We start from the raw sequence: 17,985 nt of genomic DNA on the forward strand, positions 1-17,985 counted from the left end.
AGGCTGGTCGGCAGCAGGACTCAATCTTTTGTGCCCGCCCCCTCTAATGTGGCTACTGTTATGCTAGTAGTTGTAAACTTTGAATGAACCGGTCCGACTGAGTAAAATATGGCGAATTTTGATATACATCCGTACGTGTTAGACCCGGAGTCTGATCCTGATAGTTTTGAGAGAGGAGGAAGAAAACCAGCAGCAGTGAAGGATAGAGCGTAATATATCTGTTTGGTAAGTGTTTAGCTACTGTGTTACTAAATGGCTAAAAGGCCCTAAAAGGCCGGCAGCACGGACGAACCACGAACCAGTCAGGAGATCCTATTGCGATGACCTCATCAGTTCGCTCCATCGGAATCTCGTCTCGGGAGAATCTCAGAGAGATTTTCAACGAACCATTTTCATCAGTTTACACACTAATTCCAAGATTACCACCACATACGTTTATCTTGCAGTTTGAAAATTTGCATACGTGGGGTATGGACACCCAACATTGTGACTTTATGTTTTAAAAATCAGAAAAGTATAATACCCCCTCTTTAAGATATATCAATATATTTCAAAACTAGAAAATATTGTGAAATCTTTATGTTGGTCCGGAATAATCAATAAAGAGTTTGTGCCCTGCCTAATGGTGGGAAAAGGTAGTTAACAAACGAAGCACCAACAGTGTTAGGCATATTGATTACAGGATAATCTATTTGAACTGTTCAGTCAAAACATACATAGCAGGTATTTCTATCCACTAACACATGAATGATTTTTGTTCCACAGCACCCAGCCCTACTGACAAGAATGTTTTATTTTGTTGAAATGCAAAGCAGCACTGCTGAACCATATAACTTTGACTACAAAAACCTAAAATAATTTGGTGAAACTCCCAGACATGGGCTGTCCCCAAAACTGCACATTTTCTCACTGTTCAAACTAAATGTGACTTCACATTGAGAATGTTGTACTTTCTGTATTCACAGTACGCAGTTTATGTCATTGACATGTCCCCAGATTTTTACCAGATTGTCCAGAACGTTAAAGTATAGAACTGGAGAACAGTGGTTGTACTATACTGTCCCCACAATGCATTGCAGCTCCCAGATTATCTAATGGCAGAGTTGTCAAGCCAGCCAACGAGCAGTCAAATTGTTACACAAATTTAAACATCGTACATATCCCACAAATAGCTAAACTAGACGTGCCAATTAGCTATAGCATGGACTGTACCTCGCATCTATCTTGGCAACACCCCGTAGACGGTGCTTAGGAAGGGAAGGACCTTTCAAAATAAAACTCTGCAGAGTGATTGGACATTCAAGACAATCATTACAGGCCAATCAGAGCAGCAAAATACTCAAAGCAGTAAACAAGGAGTTAACCCAGTTGTTCACCATCAGTGGAGCCAGTTGGTAAATTAAACTCTTTCTGAATCCGGCCAGGAGATGAGCAAAAATGCCCATAAAACAAGAAAATCTTTCAGTGTGGTTCTTTGCTCCACCATTTACGGGATTGCAGTTCAACTAAACCAAGCCCAAAGCTGCCGCCTCTTTTTCCTGATATAATGCTGATTGGTCCGGTCATTCTCTGAGTGGGATCAAGCCTATCAGCTTAAAGCTATGAAGGATGGCTCCTTCTGATGACAGACATGGAATCTGGACAATCCATCAGCTTTTTTGAGGTCACAAATAACTATTTAGCTGTATTTAAATGACCATTTTGTTGTTGCATTATTGTATTTACAGGCTAACAGTTGCACTAGCTTATGGCTGGCTTAGCCAGTGGAGCAGACTGCGGTATGTTGGAGTATGTAGTAGTGATAGTACGCGGTTTAACCCCATGACTCATATCTGTGAGCATTACTGTGAAGGTTGACACCTTAAAAATGTAATGTGACTGAAGTCCTTCCTTTTGCATGAATATTAATTATGCAATTAAACTTTAAATACAAAATCATTAAGGGGGAAACCCTCATTTACAATGATGTCAATTCAATTGCAAAAGAAATTTAAAGAATAGAAAATAATTATGAACAGAAGACAGACTGATAAGAGGGAATTACAACAGTCAACCTACTGAGCGAGAGAAAAAAGAAGGAGGGCTGATTAATGGTTTTTAGAAGCCTGTGCAGTTTTATTGTGAAGGTTCCTGCACTGCATAGCGTACTTCCTGTATATATGGTGTTCTTCCGCTCTTTGTCCATGATATTGCGTGTCCAATTGTGTTCGATGTGGCCTATACACTGCTAAGCCCAGCAACAAAATAACTCTGGAGGACATATCTGAGTGCTGACGGTCTCTTTTTTATTTTTGATCATGCACCTGCAGAGGTAAAATTGTTCAGTCCTTCCTTTGCCTTTGTCTCACAAAAAAATTGGCAACTTCTTCTTCAGAGGTACATCTGCAGCCTCAAGACAGGAGTGTCAGAAAACTACATTTTCATTTTTAAGACCAAGATAAATATCTAACTCCTTAATACTTCTGTTTTCCCCTGTAGCAGTGTTTTAAAGTCATGAAAGTCACCACACAGAGGGACTAATTCAGTCTCCCACTGCACCGCACTGGTCTTCTGTCAGCAACTACAATGATGTGAACTTGGCACACAAACACGGCGAATGTCATCACTGTAAGTTATTAAAGTTTTCCCTTAAACTCTCCCTGAACCCCACTTAACATTGTGTCAGCGGCTCTGACAAAGCATCATAATGCTGCACCAAAGCCAACCTGCATATTCTGATTAAAGGTTTAGCACCTTATTACCACTGAATATCTGTGACATCTGATAGGTGAGTCAACATTTTCTTCCATCAAACACATGTGCCGACTTGCTCCAGCCACAGAGGCCTTAAATAAAAAAAACACATTCAACATTTTCCCTGCAAACAAAAGTGCCATATAGATGTGTGAGACGTGCATCTGTTTTTTGTTGAGCATCCGTGAGAATGATCAGAGCTTTTCCCAAAGATTAGGAGACAGGAAAATGAGTATTCTTCTGTCGGCCAGAGGCCATCGCCGCGTCTCTGGGAAACAAAAAAAAACTGGAGACTTGCAGGATCAGGTCGAGTCTCCCAGAAGAGAGATTACCTCGGTAAGCACGCACTCTCTGTGTTGTGGCGTCGGATTAATGAGCCTCTGATATGGATTTGTGGGTTAAAGTTGACTTGTGGGTCAGAAAGATCAGTTTTCCCTCCTTCAGAGCCGCACAAATATTGTTTCATTTTTTCTCCTTTTTGTAGCCGAATGAGTCAAGAACAGCAAACCCTTGGTCTGTTTTGGGATTTCAAAGCATGTGATTAAAATGTGACCTTCTATTTCTGTTCATGTTTGAGTTTTGCACGGTATAAATGGAACCCTTGATCTTACGTTTATCTCATTTTTGTTTGAGCCTTTTAAACAACCGTGAACCTTGACTCTGATCTGATCACCAAAATAAAACATTACTTATCTTGTACACTCAAGTAATCATCATATGATCATTTCTGCTGCTCCACTTCTTTCAAAAAGGTTAAAAATCTGTTTTCACATCCATCAGACAAAGGAAAACTGAGGTTTCACTTCTTTTGAAGAACAAAACTCAGAGAAAATGTGAAGCAAGAAGGAGGCCTGTTAGTGTCTTCTTGAGATTATTCTTTAGAAAGTTTCTCAGAGAAACTGGTGAACGTCCTGTCTTAATAAGCCGGAAGCTTGTGCATGTTTTTTCCTAATTATAAAAGAGGCATGCCCCCTTTTATGTCCATATAAGGGCATGAGACTAGGCCTACCTAGAGACATAGCTGGGCCCTTTAAAGATTCTGTAAACAGGCTCTTCTTTGAAGTCATTTAATTATAATACGGCATGCATATTGGATCAGTACCATTACCACTAGACCCCTGGCTAACGTTAGTCTCCTGATCCTGGTCCAATCAGCTTTTTCTGCCGAGTGAAAAAAAATTGTTGCCAATCTTGCCAGCTTTTTTTAAATTATTGTTTTTAACAGAATAGGGATGATCTTTTCTCCCCTTAACTCTACTAATCACACCACACATTGAGGATTAGTGCATAATTGTTTGGAGTAATATGTCAAAACATTGCTAAATTTGTCTGATATAACAAAGCAAACTTGGTACCAATCTAAGAGCCACATTAGAGTCAGAAGAGACGATCTTCCAGCTGAGCTGAGCCACATGACCTGGATCTCTAAGAAGAGCTGCTAGTCCTGTAATTATTAGTAATACTAGCCTTACAGTGGAGCTAAACTGGCCCACCCATAACTTTATAAAACGCAAAATGACTCACACTTTAAGCTGATGGGGTTTTCTTTTTACATTTGTTTCTCTGATGAGAAATGGTGTGGATTTAGTTTAAGACTGTATTAAACATTAGTCAAATGTTGGATGGACTACAACCTTGCTGACCTTTACTGACCCCTGAATGGTAGCTGGGAACCAGGGAGCCTTGTATGAGACTACAGGGCTGTGTGATGGCACAAAGGAGGGAGAAGATAAGTTGTGATAAACAATCGCACACTGAACTCCAAGAATTTAAAGAACTGAGATTAGGGATGCCCGATACTATATGATATGATACTATTAACAATACAGTACGATATGACTTTATCGCTCTTTTGTTTTAAACTGAAAGTGCTGAACACTATCACATATTAGCATACAATGTTTGCAGTGTATGTAGGCCTTCTATGTTGGGATACGAGAAACCATTCACTGCAATATTACATACAATATCCGATACGATAATACATAAGACCTGATATTTTACATCGCGATAGGATACGTAACTTTAAAATGCGATACCTTACACTAATTTATTAGACAATGCATAATATAATAAATTACAATACAAATATATAAGATAAGAAATGATATGAGGAAGATGTGACGCAATACAAAACAAAAGGATTTGTTTTGTTTCATTATGTTACATGATCTAATACTACATTATGTTACGATATAAGATATAATAGATTATATTAGATGTAACATGATACCTTATGATACAATTCAATATTATAAAAAGGTACTTTATGACAAATAAGATATGATGTGATGCAATAAGATACTTTACAAAAAACTACATCACGTCACGCCACGTATCATTATGTTTTGTTATGTAACATTACATTGCATTATGTTATAATATATTGCATTCAGTTTATTTCATTACGTTACATTACGTTATGATATGATAGGATGGAGGATATTAGATGTGATTAAATACAACACGATACAAACCGCAACATAGCTTTGCTTTCCAGTATGTAATGTTACATTATGTTACGTTACTTTGCATTATGTTACATTGTGTTATGTACGGTATGATGATGAAGTGAGATGGAGTACAGTACAGTACAGAACATTACGTTACATTATTTAATGCTAAATTTTGTCACACTACATTACGTCATGTTAAATTATGTAACGTTGTGTTACAGTATGTTACATTACATTAAGTTACATTACATGTTATGTTATGCTATGTTATGTTACGTTCTGATAGAAGATGATGGATGAGAGGTGATGAAATACAATATGATGCAAATTATTAAGTTACGTTACATCACCTTATGTCATGTTACATTATGTTATAACATATGACTGATGAGATAAGATGTGATAAAATACGATACAAACATTATGTTACATTACTTTACATCGTGTTACAGTATGTTACATTACATTACACCATCTTATGTTAAGTTGTTTTGCGTTATGTTACACTGTGTTATGTTATGTCACATTATAATACAATATGATGGAGGAGATAAGATGTGATGAAATACAATATGATGCAAATCGTTACACTATTTTTATGATACAGTACAACAGATAAGATGGATGTGGTGCAATACAATATATTATAAAATCATATTATAGGATAGGATAAATGTCATGTTACCATACCATATGATACCATACACCTTTGTGGATAAAAGCATCTGCTAAATGACATTGGAATAATTTAACTTGGACTGAAAGTGCTGCACATGATCAAATAAAAGCTGTGTGACACTAATGTTTATAGATATTAGATTAAAAACCATATTATCTTGTCAGCAGATCTGAATGTGTTCCAGTGTTTATCACTAATGTATCAGCTGTAAATATTAGCTGCTAAGTGGGAATAAGGGAGTGGAGTTTTAACCAGGACTACCAGAACTTTATCAGCCAGTCTTTAAATTTCTTCATCCTCATTTCTTAAACTTTCAAAAGAGTATAAAGGACTAAAGTTTTAGGTCTGAACTTAATTTATATATCAGTGTAGAAATGTCAGTATCAGCTAAATGAATTGGGTAAAATTGGATACTGGTGAAGACCAGTTATGTTGCATCTCTTCTTTATAGACAGTTTTAAAGTAGAGCTGCTCCACATGAATCCCTAAAAGGATGATTTAAATCTAGATTTAGCACCAGTAGTTGATTATCAATATAGCATATAAATCAGATATCACTTGTTCAAACAGCACCATCATCAGAAATCACATAAATCTGGCTGAAATAAGGAAAGGGTGAATACAAGATAAAATAAAAATAGTAAACTCCTTTTTCACACATTGATTCTAAAAACTGCCACTGTTAAATGGTAGAACATCATGAAACACATTTAAGTCCCTGTGTGCAGGGCAGTTTTAATTGTTTTAAATAAATAGTTAATTTAAAAATGACTACTATTGAACTAAATTTATATTTACAGTTTAACATTCTGCAGTTAAGGTCAAACATTGCATGGTTAAAATTCAAAGTTGGCCATGTTTAAGTTGCGTAATTTTACATATTTAACAGCTAAATTGATTTTTTTCAATTCACTCAAAATTATATTATTGAATCTTTATTTATTTAGCATAATTCAGTGCTGATAAGTGCAAAAGTAATCATTATGGCATCATGTCAGCTCTGAAATGTTCTTAAATTTTGCTCTTTAATAATAGGAAAACTTTGTTGAGTGTCAGAATCCTCTTTAAAACTGTGTGAGTGGGTTTTAAGAACAAAGTTCTAATGCAGAAAGAAGCCTGTTAAATGTTGGTCAAAGCAGCGTTACCTGAGCCATGCTGTAGATTTATATGAAGCTGTTTTTTAGGGATTTAAACCCAAAGTCCCTCCTCAAACGTCCCTGTGGCTGTTGGCTCAGGTCAGCTAGGGTATCCTGCTCACAGAGCAGCAGCTGTCCCTTTGTGAAGTGTGGTAGCAGCTACTTCCAGTATTTTGGTCAGAAATATGACTGGGAGCCAGTCCGGGGGACTTGATCCGCTGTGGCAGTGATGGATGGACAGGCGGCCCGGTGTCAATGTGGTGCTGAGAGGCCGGCTGGCTCTGGCAGCGAGGGGCGTGCGGGTGATGCAAGCCAGTCATTTTGTCCAGAACAAGGTGTCAGTAACCCCCCTCCCCCCTCCCCTCTCAAATACACATAGAGCAGGGGCGCCACATGATTATATTTCAAAAATCAAGAGCCCTTCTCCCCCCCTCGCCATGAGCTCAATATGTCCAACAAGCTAACACTGAGCTAACGAGCATACTGAGCAGACAGGCACATTGATCACTGCAATAATGAGAGGAGCGGCCATGAGAGCACGGGGGAGAGGGTTAGGAAAAGAGCTGTAACATCAGCACGTGTGACATTTCTGCTGATATATCGGACATGCAGATTGGCTGAATGCACGATAAGGAAGGCAGGTTTTAGTCATGTGGAAGCAGAGACCAACACGGGTAAATATAAACCCCAAAATATCCAGCAGTCCTTCAGCATCAGACTCAGCACTCCCTAATATCTGAACATGTGGCCAGTCCAGGTGGAACTTAGAGAAATATTCATATCTATATACCTGATACCATTTTACCACACAGTGATCCACCAGGTCATTGTTTCAGTATCTCTATAGGGATCTACCGCACCATCATTAGCCTGATGTGAGGGTATTTTTGATCTCTTTAAAGGAGCTTGGAGCCTGCAAAACCAAACCTTTAAAAAACCTTTTTTTTTTAATTCTCTCTTTGCCTCTTTTTAGTAATCATGCCCTTCTGCAAGTGATCAGAGGCCTTACGTTTTAGGATCATGGTCATCCGTGTGTCCAGGCTCCTCTTGTAACATCTCAAGAACACTTGAGAGATTTTATTCAAACTTTGTATCAAAATCTTTAGATAAACCTGCACATGTGAAGACATTTTGGGTCTTTCTGAGCAGCTTGGGGGTCCTTTTTGTTCATCTAAAATTCATTTACTTTTGCCCTCTTATTTACAGTCAGTAATATCTTAGACACAACTTCAGTTGTGCAGTACACCTCTTACATGATGCACACCTGCAGTGATTATATTTTGAGGTCCTTTGAAGCACAAAGGAGGCCGCTGCCAACCTTTGCCTGATGGTAAAATCTATCTATGGCAATCTTGGAGTTCAAGCAGACAGGCTGACCTCAGCTGAAGATTTTATCTTTTTCATCCTCATTCCTTAAACTCTGAGGACTGAGGAGCTCTGCATCTATAACTGTGATCTTGGTGTTACTTCATCAGCATCGTCCCAGCCTGCTGTTAAATCTGTTCTTTAATCAACTGTATTTATCTTTATTTAGAGCTCTCTCTGTCCTTCAGGCACAGGAAGCTCGGTTTGACTCTCACTGTTAAAAAAAAACATTTGACATATTAAAGATGAAACCTAAAGAAATAACTTCTCAGCACTGATATTCGATTATTTAAAAAAATGCATCTATTATTATTTTTGGTAGAGTCACGTTTGCTTTGTTTTTGTCTGTTTCTAAAATAGTCTGTCGTAATAAGAGATCCTCAGGTTCTTAACAATAAAAAATAAAAAAAATAAAGGTCTGTGGCTGATTTTAGGGTCAGACATCTAGAAGCTTAGCTCCTGGTAGAAATGACAGCATGTAGACTTGTTTGCAGGTGTTCAGCCCTCCTCCTACGTCACTCATTTCATGAACAATGAGGTTTATTTTCCTGCCCAACACAAAATTATAGCCATGAAGAAAAATGAGGCAAAAGGTGAAGTGAAAACTGTAAGCAAACATAAAAAGTCCAGAGGGTCAAACAGAAGTAAAGTTGGCACATTTTTGCTCCCTGTGTGTGTGTGTGTGTTTGCTTTATTGTCATATTTTTCTGCTGTGACTGTTGTATTTCTTGTCTTTGCTGCACGTTAGAATTTCCCTCAGGATCAATAAATGATTTGAAGTAAAGCAGGGATCAGACCTTTAGAGGAGCTCAGCTCCTTCCCATCGTCCCGCTAAACCGCTCATTTCATGGAAACTATTTTCCTACCACCTCACCATAAATGATTTCATTGATGAGCCATGTTTCAACCCCAAACATCAGGACTCATCATGTTTTATCTCCACACGGTGCTCTGTCACTACTTTATAAAGTCATACAAGTCTTTCTGCCAGGACTTCATTCTGCTAAAGGGCCTAAAATAATTATGATCTCACCAAAGAACTGCCTGGTTTGGGAGTTTTCTCACATTTACAGTGCTTAACAAATGTATCAGACCACCTGTCATGTTTGTCTCAGAGACCATCCATCATGAAGAGCTTTAATGCAGACTCTTTCATTTTCAGTCAGCTCTCCACGTTTTACCATTTTGAACAAGAATGAGGAATTTCAAACTGAATTCACCCAAATCTGAGCCGGCTCACTGGGTTTCTCTGAGAAGTCAGAAATGAATCAAGCATAACATTCAACCACTAAAACTCATTTTTCTGTTCAGGAATGCAAGTAAATAACTATAATTTGACATATTAATCAAGAAATATTAATGAGCTTTACTATTTTTTCAGTTTTTTTGTAAATTTGAAAATTCATGGATAACAATAATAATTATATTTTAGCATTAAAAATATCATTTGGGTTAAAGAGCTTCTACATATTGGTGTATTAACCATTGCAGACACATCAAAAATGATTTTGGTAATTACCAATGCTGTTCATTTAGGACAGCTGTGGCATAAACCTGACTTTGGTTAGGGTTAGGGTGGTCTAGTATAATTGTTAAGCACCATATCATGGAAGGGATGAGTTTTTCTCTGCATCATGACATGGAATCATCTTTTAGATTTTTCCTCATTAAAATGCAAGATTAAAATTTTTGCAAAATTTGTGTCAAATTTTGGAATTCTGGTGTGGCACCTACGGCAGTTAGAGTTATGTTAGGGGTGCTGGGAGAGCGTACCGGGGCGCTCCAGGACTCCTAAAAGGATCTCAGATCCACTATGAGGTCAACCATGACAGTAAGAGGCAGACGTTTGAGTTTTGCATCCTTCCAGAAGGAAATGAAAGATTGAACAGGCCTGTAGACGGCATCACCTTTGGACCTTTTTTCTGTTTTTTAACATTTATTTTGACTTTAAATGTCGTGCAGCAGCTTCGTGGGGCCCTCTTGAGTCCTGAACACCATCATTAATGGAGGAGGAATCACAGAGTGCAGCTTTTAACGAGATTATAATATTTAATTTGATAACTTTAGGATTATCTAAAAGCAGGCATCTTTAATCATTATATGATTAAATTCTGGACATTTGGCCACGGCTGGGTTTTACGTCGAGCCCCTGGATTCAGGTCTGCTGTTAATACAGGAAAGTTTTGAATGCCTGGCTTACAAAAATACATAAGAATATTTGTAAAAGACATTTCTTTCTGTTAAAATGTTAAAAATCTGCATATCTGTACGGGTTTTCAGAGGCACTGGGATCAATTCAGGGGTGTTTCGGTACAAAGTGCATCCATGCACATTGGTACTGACTAAATGAGTGTGGACATATCAGCACATCAGAAAAAGGCACCCTTTGGTAAATATAATCTACCTCTAATAGAATTTAATTTTCTCAGACATGGGCTCAAAAAAATATGCAGCAATTCAAACCAATTTTCACACAACCTTTGTGCACTCATCTGCAGATGTCTGGCATGAATCTGACATTGTGCATCTCTGTAATCACTGCAGTTCTTACAGAGTTAGATTCTCTGAGAGCTTCAGATGCAGGTTGGAAATGTTCCATAGAACATGCAGTGATACACCAAAGATCCTTCAGGAGTACTGGAGTTTCCCTGAATTTGATCTACAATAATTAGAACAGAGCGAGTTTGCCACCAGATTCTGTTTGAGAAAAATTTTAGTAAGAGGAACACAACATTTAAAAGATAATACCATGCCTATAAAAATGGAAGAAAAACACAAAGTTAACAGTGCAGCAGTAGCATAGATAGTAAAAACAGACATTTCTTCTGAAGGAGCTGAGCTCCATAAAGCTCTGAGTCTACATTTTGAACCTCTTTCCCCACAGCAGCCTGCCACAGTCTCACTGTGTTCATCTCTATAAATGTATTATTTAAAAATGTCAGAAACCAGAACTCTGCGGGAGGGTCTAGGCTAATTCCTGGCGCACCCACAAGCCCCACACACACACACACACACACACACACACACACACACCAACCTCTCTGAAATACAGCCGAAAACATCGCGCGGACGGTGCCGCGTGCGTGCCCTCCACGCTGCAGGCCTCCTGCTCTGATATTGGACGCAAATCAAGAGCGAGGCGCAAGTCTGCAGTTTGCATCAGCTGGAGCGCTTTGCATAAACAGGCACGGATCTCATTAAAATCTATATCTGCTGATGATAATATAAAAATAATAATGGAGGCCACAATGAAAAAATCCCCTCATTTTTGGGGAGATTGCGCGGGTCCATCTGGTGGTGCGCGCCGCAGCCTGCTCGCATTTCCACGGACTGCAGGCATTATCCCGGGAATTATTCATAAACGCGTCGAGAATTAATTCCCGGGATTAAGAGTTGATTAAGATGTGTGTCACTTTGCTGTCTGAGAACTTATTAAGGGCCTCCTCGAAGAGGCGGCAGATGGAATTTCAGTCCAATGTTTGTAGATGTTAATTTGTGCCCTCCTATAACAGACATTTGCATATGATTGAGGAGAGAGAGAGAGAGAGAGAGAGAGCAACAGCAGTCCACCACTGATTAACACTAAAACACACTCCTCTGCTCTGACTCCAGAACACACGCTTCAAGCAGAGATCGGAAATCCTTTCAAAATAAAACCAGAAAACTTTAAAGTCAGCGACACTGCTGAAGGCCATCAGTGCACACCGCAAACAGCCGCAGAAACGGCGCAAATGAACGCGTTAGCGCACTTTTAGGTCAAATATTTCAGTCAGCTTCATTTCTTATTAAACCCCAAATGTTTAAACATTATTCTGAGGATTTTAACCCCTCAAATGCCGGCTCAAGTGCAAAAGATCACTGCTGTTTTAAACGAAAATAGCGCCGTGAAAGAGTTGGAAACGGTTGGGGATGGAGAAAAGGGCTGTTCTGCAAAGTTTATTCCTTTTTTTTTTTTTTTTTTTTTGTTAAATATGAATAAAATGAATATTATTTATTCATCCAGTAATAAAACAGAAATAAATATATCTCTGCTTTGAACAATAAATGAACATTATTCAAGTGTTGATTATTTTAACGTCGATTTGTGCGATTTTAAGGTGATTTCCGGGTGACTTCAGGTCAGATTGATAGAAAAACACCTAAAAAATTAAAATGAATAAATGCTAAGTAAAAAGATAAAATGCTTGTATTTATATTTACATTTATAATCAATATTAATTTGATTTTTTCGTGCACTGTTAGGTTGATTGGGCCCTAGAAACAAATGGAGGTGAGCAGAAGTTAAGTCATTCAAATAATAATAGAATAATTAGAGAAATCGGAAAAGAAAGGCCGTTATATAACAAAAGTGAATTTTGCACAGATAAAAACCTCATTAGTGTTTATTTAGGTTATTTTTGCGTCTTAAATTCCGGTATAAGGAGAAACGCCAACTCAGCAGTGTTTGCTGAACGTGCTCATGAGTTTAAAAAGATGTAAAAATATAAATACAGTGCTTAACAAATATACCAGACCACCCTAACCCTAACCAAAGTCAGGTTTATGCCACAGCTGCCCTAAATCAACAGCATTGGTAATTACCAAAATCATTTATTATGTCTCTGCAATGGTTAATACACCAATATGTAGAAGCTCTTTAACCAAATGATATTTTTAATGCTGAAATATAATTATTATTGTTATCCATGAATTTTCAAATGTACAAAAAAAACCTGAAAAAATAGTAAAGCTCATTAATATTTCTTGATTAATGTCAAATTATAGTTATTTATTTGCATTCTGAATAGAAAAATGAGTTTTAGTGGTTGAATGTTATGCTTGATTCATTTCTGACTTCTCAGAGAAACCCAGTGAGCCGGCTCAGATTTGGGTGAATTCAGTTTGAAATTCCTCATTCCTGTTCAAAATGGTAAAACGTGGAGAGCTGACTGAAAATGAAAGAGTCCGCATTAAAGCTCTTCATGATGCTGGATGGTCTCTGAGACAAACATGACAGGTGGTCTGATACATTTGTTCAGCTCTGTATATTTGGGTCTTTGTCCGGTGCGTAAAGCAGGCCGTGGCCCTCAGCCTCTCCTCTGTTCCTCTCGGTTTGGTAGGCTAATTAGTGATTAACTATATTTACATCGCACCCCGAGGCCAAACGAGAACCCAGGCCTGATATAAATGTTATTTGCCTACATCCTGGATGCAAAAGAGGCCTGTCTGCGCTCCGGAGGCCTCCCGGAAAGGAACCAAACCTCGGGATTTGGAGCACAAATCTGCATTTTTAAGAACAGCACTGACGACAATTAAAAAGAGAAATTATCAAGCTAAATAATTAATAATTATTTCACGTGAAAACCGCCGGCTTAATATCACGACTGACAATTTTGTTAAAAACAAAAAAACTGAAACATGGTATACAATTTTCTATAACATCTTGTGCGTAACGAAATGTCTTTCCTCTTTTTATAATCCTTTTTTTCCACCTTCATTTATTAATTTTAACATAAAAAGGCGAACATGAGCGGGCTTAAACCGCGGAATGAGACGCAAAAAGAAAACAAACAGGACATAAATGAAATCAAATCACAGGCCCTGATTTATTTCGCGCTTTGGAAAATTAAATCGAACTTTTCTGTGCTTGAACATTTATACTGGAGGATGGTAAATATGTCAAAATAAAGATTAAATATCCTAAATATTAAAATGACATTCTTTGAGCTATGTAGTTATAATGTTTGTAATAATGGCGCAGGTAAAATAAGCGCAAAGCAGATAGAAGTAGTGGATTTGTGCGCTCTGCGTGTGTGTGTTTTCGTGTGTGTGTTCAGGGGGTGGTTGCTGGGGTTGGTTGGGGTGGAGGGTGGTGTGAGGGGGGGGCGTACAGCTCTGTTTTTCTGTCCGTGGTCTCCTGTGGCCCCGGCAGCCACCTGCCACCTATCAATTTCCCCAACATCCTCAAATATTTTGACCTCCCAAATATTTTCACAACGTCCGCCTCTGCAAAGTCTAACAAATTTAGGAGGAAGCAAACCAAAGAATTACGACATTAGGGCCCTGGACGAGCGCAGGGAATGCTTTTTTGTGCGCCGAGGCGCTGCGCCACCAAGTATCCAAACTCACTTTACCTTTTCCCAACAATGGATACGGCGAAAACAATTCAAACACAATCATGATGGATTATCACGAGACGATTTTGATGACGGATGACCAAATCACAACCGTGGGTTTCTCAAAAAGCTCTAAACTAAGAGAGGCCGGAATGGCACAGAGCTCCTGCCTCAAGGTTTTAATTTTAGATTTGGATCATTTATATTTTGCTGATATTTTCCAAGCATGATTTAATTATATTAAAGGACATTTCCCTGGTTTAAAGATGCCATTCATGCTTTTAATTTGCTCACATTTCCTGACGGGCCGATTTCAGCATCGCGCTCCAAACTCCTGCTGTTACTTTCCTCCAGCTGTGCGCTTCAAGACTCACCCAGAGCCCTTTAATGCGCACAGTTGCTCTTTAGTATCTGGCGCTGATGGCCTAACTCAAAGCTTCAAATCCCTGCGCAAGATTTTTTTTTTTTTTTTTTTTGCTTTTACGCACGGATGAAAACGAAACGAATGGCTCCCAGAGGCACACAAACTTTAAAAAAATGAGTGAAGAAGAGAAAAGTGCGCTTACTGCACTTACATGGAATCCCAGTCTGGTTAAATTAATCCGTAGAAAAGGCAAAGAGCGTGGCTACAGGCTGATGGGAGTGCTGGCCTCGGGTTTGCTGGTGACATGGACAAAAAGTTCCCCAATGCGTCAAAAAGTCAGAAAAAAAAGCTTCAGTCAGTCAGTTTCCTTTTGTCCTCCTCCTCTTCTTCTTCCCTCTGCGCTGTCAGACATGAAGGCTGTCGAGGAGTGAGGCTTGATCCCCACACATAGTATAGGGGTGGAGGGAGGGAGGGGAGGGGGGTGGGGGGGTTGACTTCATGCTAAATATTGTGTGTGACAGGTCCACTGTAGAAAGGACGTCCCCCTGTCTCTCTCTCTCTCCCTCTCTCCCTCTTTTTGCGCGCACATGAGGCGCACGCGCACGTTTCCACACACTCACTGCACACACACTCTCCCAAGTCCCTCCCCCCTCCATCACCCATTGGCGCTCTGTCTACAAATACTCTCTCCATCTCTTTCTCTCTGCAGCCACCAGGGCAGATCTGACCTGAAATGTTGGATTCAGGATGGCAAAGGTTGGAGCCGGCTATCCTGATGCGTAAAGGCAACTGTTCGATCAGCTTTGGACTGAGAGTGTTTGCAAGGCATGTTTGGTTTTTAACTTTGTGCTTTTTCTTATTTTTATTTTATTTATTTTCACTGTGCGAATTCTGTGGCTCAGGAGTTGCTCTGCGGTTTAGTTGGGTATTTTGGTGACAACAACAATACAAGGTTTCAATTCAATTCTATGCATCTATCTACACCCCATTCCAAAATAGTTGGGACACTGTGCAAAATGTAATAGACAGAAGTCAATGATTGCAAAATCTCATAAACCCATATTTTATTCACAAAAGAACAAAAACAACATACAGTCATGGACGAAAGTATTGGCACCCCTGGAATTTTTCCAGAAAATACACCATTTCACCCTGAAATTGTTGCAGTTACAAATGTTTTTGGTGTACACATGTTTATTTCCTTCATGTGCATTGGAGCAACACAAAAAATCTGAAGAAAAAAGACAAAATTGACATAATTTTACACAAAACTCAAAAAATGGGCCAGACAAAACTGTTGGCACCCTTTTAAAAATGTGGGTAAATCATTTTATTTCAAGCATGTAATGCTCATTTAAACTCACCTGTGGCAGTAACAGGTGCTGGAAATCTAGAAATCACACCTGAAGCCAGTTAGAATGTCTAAAAGTTGACTCAACCTTTGTGTTGTGTGCCTGTGTGTGTCACACCAAGCATGGAGAAGAGAAAGAAGAGCCCAGAATTGTCTGAGGACTTAAGAAGCAAAATTGCAGAAAAATATGAACAATCTCAAGGTTACAAGACCATCTCCAGAGATCTTGAAATTCCTTTGTCCACTGTGTGTAATATAATCAAGAAGTTTGTAACCCATGGTACTGTGGCTAATCTCCCTGGACGTGGACGGAAGAGAAAAAATGGACAAAAGAATGCAACACAGGATAGTTGGAATGGTGGATAAACATCCTCAGTCAACTTCCACACAAATTCAGGCTGTCCTGCAGACTCAGGGTGCAAAAGTGTCAGCTTGGACCATACGTGGTCATCTGAATGAGATGAAGCGCTATGGCAGGAGACCGAGGAGAACCCCACTGCTGACAAAGAGACATAAAAAAGCCAGACTGGAGTTTGCAAAAATGTACCTGAGTAAGCCTCAATCCTTCTGGGAGAACATTTTGAGAACAGATGAGACTAAGGTAGAACTTGTTGGAAAAGCAGGTCATTCTACTGTTTACAGAAAACAGAATGAGGCCTACAAAGAAAAGAACACAGTACCTACAGTCAAACATGGTGGAGGTTCAAAGATGTTTTGTGGTTGTTTTGTTGCCTCTGGCACTGGGTGCCTTGACTGTGTGCAAGGAATCATGACATCTGGAGACTATCAAAAAATTTTGGGCCGCAATGTAGGGCCTAGTGTTAGAAAGCTGGGTCTGGGTCAGAGGTCATGGGTGATCCAGCAGGACAATGATTCCAAACATACCTTAAAAAACACCAAGAAATGGTTGGAGACAAAGCTGGAGAGTTCTGAAGTGGCCAGCAATGAGTCAGGATCTAAATCCCATTAAACACCTATGAAGAGATTTCAGAACTGCTGTTGCAAGAAGCACCCTTCAAATCTGAGAGACCTGGAGCAGTTTGCAAAAGAAGAGTGGTCCAAAATTCTGGTTGAGAGGTGTAAGAGGCTTGTTGATGGTTATAGGAAGTGATTGGTTTCAGTTATTTTTTTCCAAGGATGTGCAACCAAATATTAAGTTGAGGGTGCCAACAATTTTGTCCAGCCCATTTTTTGAGTTTTGTGTAAAATTATGTCAATTTTGTCTTTTTTCTTTGGATTTGGATTTGTGTTGTTCCAATGCACATAAAGGAAATAAACACATGTATACCAAAAACATTTGTAATTGCAACAATTTCTGGGAGAAATGGTGTATTTTCTGGAAACATTCAAGGGGTGCCAATACATTTGTCCATGACTGTACGTTTAGAGTGAATATTGTGCTTAATTAAATTTTATAAAGCATCGAGTACTTAGTAAAAAATAAACAGTAAAAGCCAAAACAAAGAGGTCCAATCTTTCTGCCAACAACATGAAAACGACCAGTCGTTTAGCTTTCACAACACATGACAGTCAGTACATGCATATAGCAAGAGAATATCCATGTTTCTTATTAAAACAACTTTTGCATTGTACTTTAGGTTAGGTCAAACATTATAATAAAAAACCTGGTTGGAGGTCCACATTTTCTTGTTGTTATTGCACATTAAGGACAGGTCATTGTTCACGATGAAAGGCCCTTGGATATTAAAAGTACTCAGTACTTTGAGAACATTTTAAATGACTTACTTCTTACTTTTACTTGAGTAGATTTATAGACCAGAACTTTTACTTCTATTTAACTTAATT

The 17,985-nt window shown here is 38.8% G+C and overlaps 1 protein-coding gene across 2 annotated transcripts in view; it reads right to left on the minus strand.

The window, feature by feature from the left end:
* pitx3 (paired-like homeodomain 3) overlaps positions 1 to 15,232 on the minus strand; it is a 48,687-nt gene extending 33,455 nt beyond the window's left edge. The window contains exon 1 of one of the 2 annotated variants that reach the window (XM_041789704.1): positions 15,040 to 15,232. The gene's annotated coding sequence lies outside the window, so the exon portion shown is untranslated. Of the gene's footprint in view, positions 1 to 15,030 lie in introns of both variants that reach the window. The other variant, XM_041789705.1, reaches the window with a different exon arrangement.
* Positions 15,233 to 17,985: the final 2,753 nt, after the last annotated feature.

The sequence above is a fragment of the Cheilinus undulatus genome, linkage group 6 (genome assembly GCF_018320785.1).
Source record: "Cheilinus undulatus linkage group 6, ASM1832078v1, whole genome shotgun sequence".
Lineage (NCBI taxonomy): Eukaryota > Metazoa > Chordata > Actinopteri > Labriformes > Labridae > Cheilinus > Cheilinus undulatus.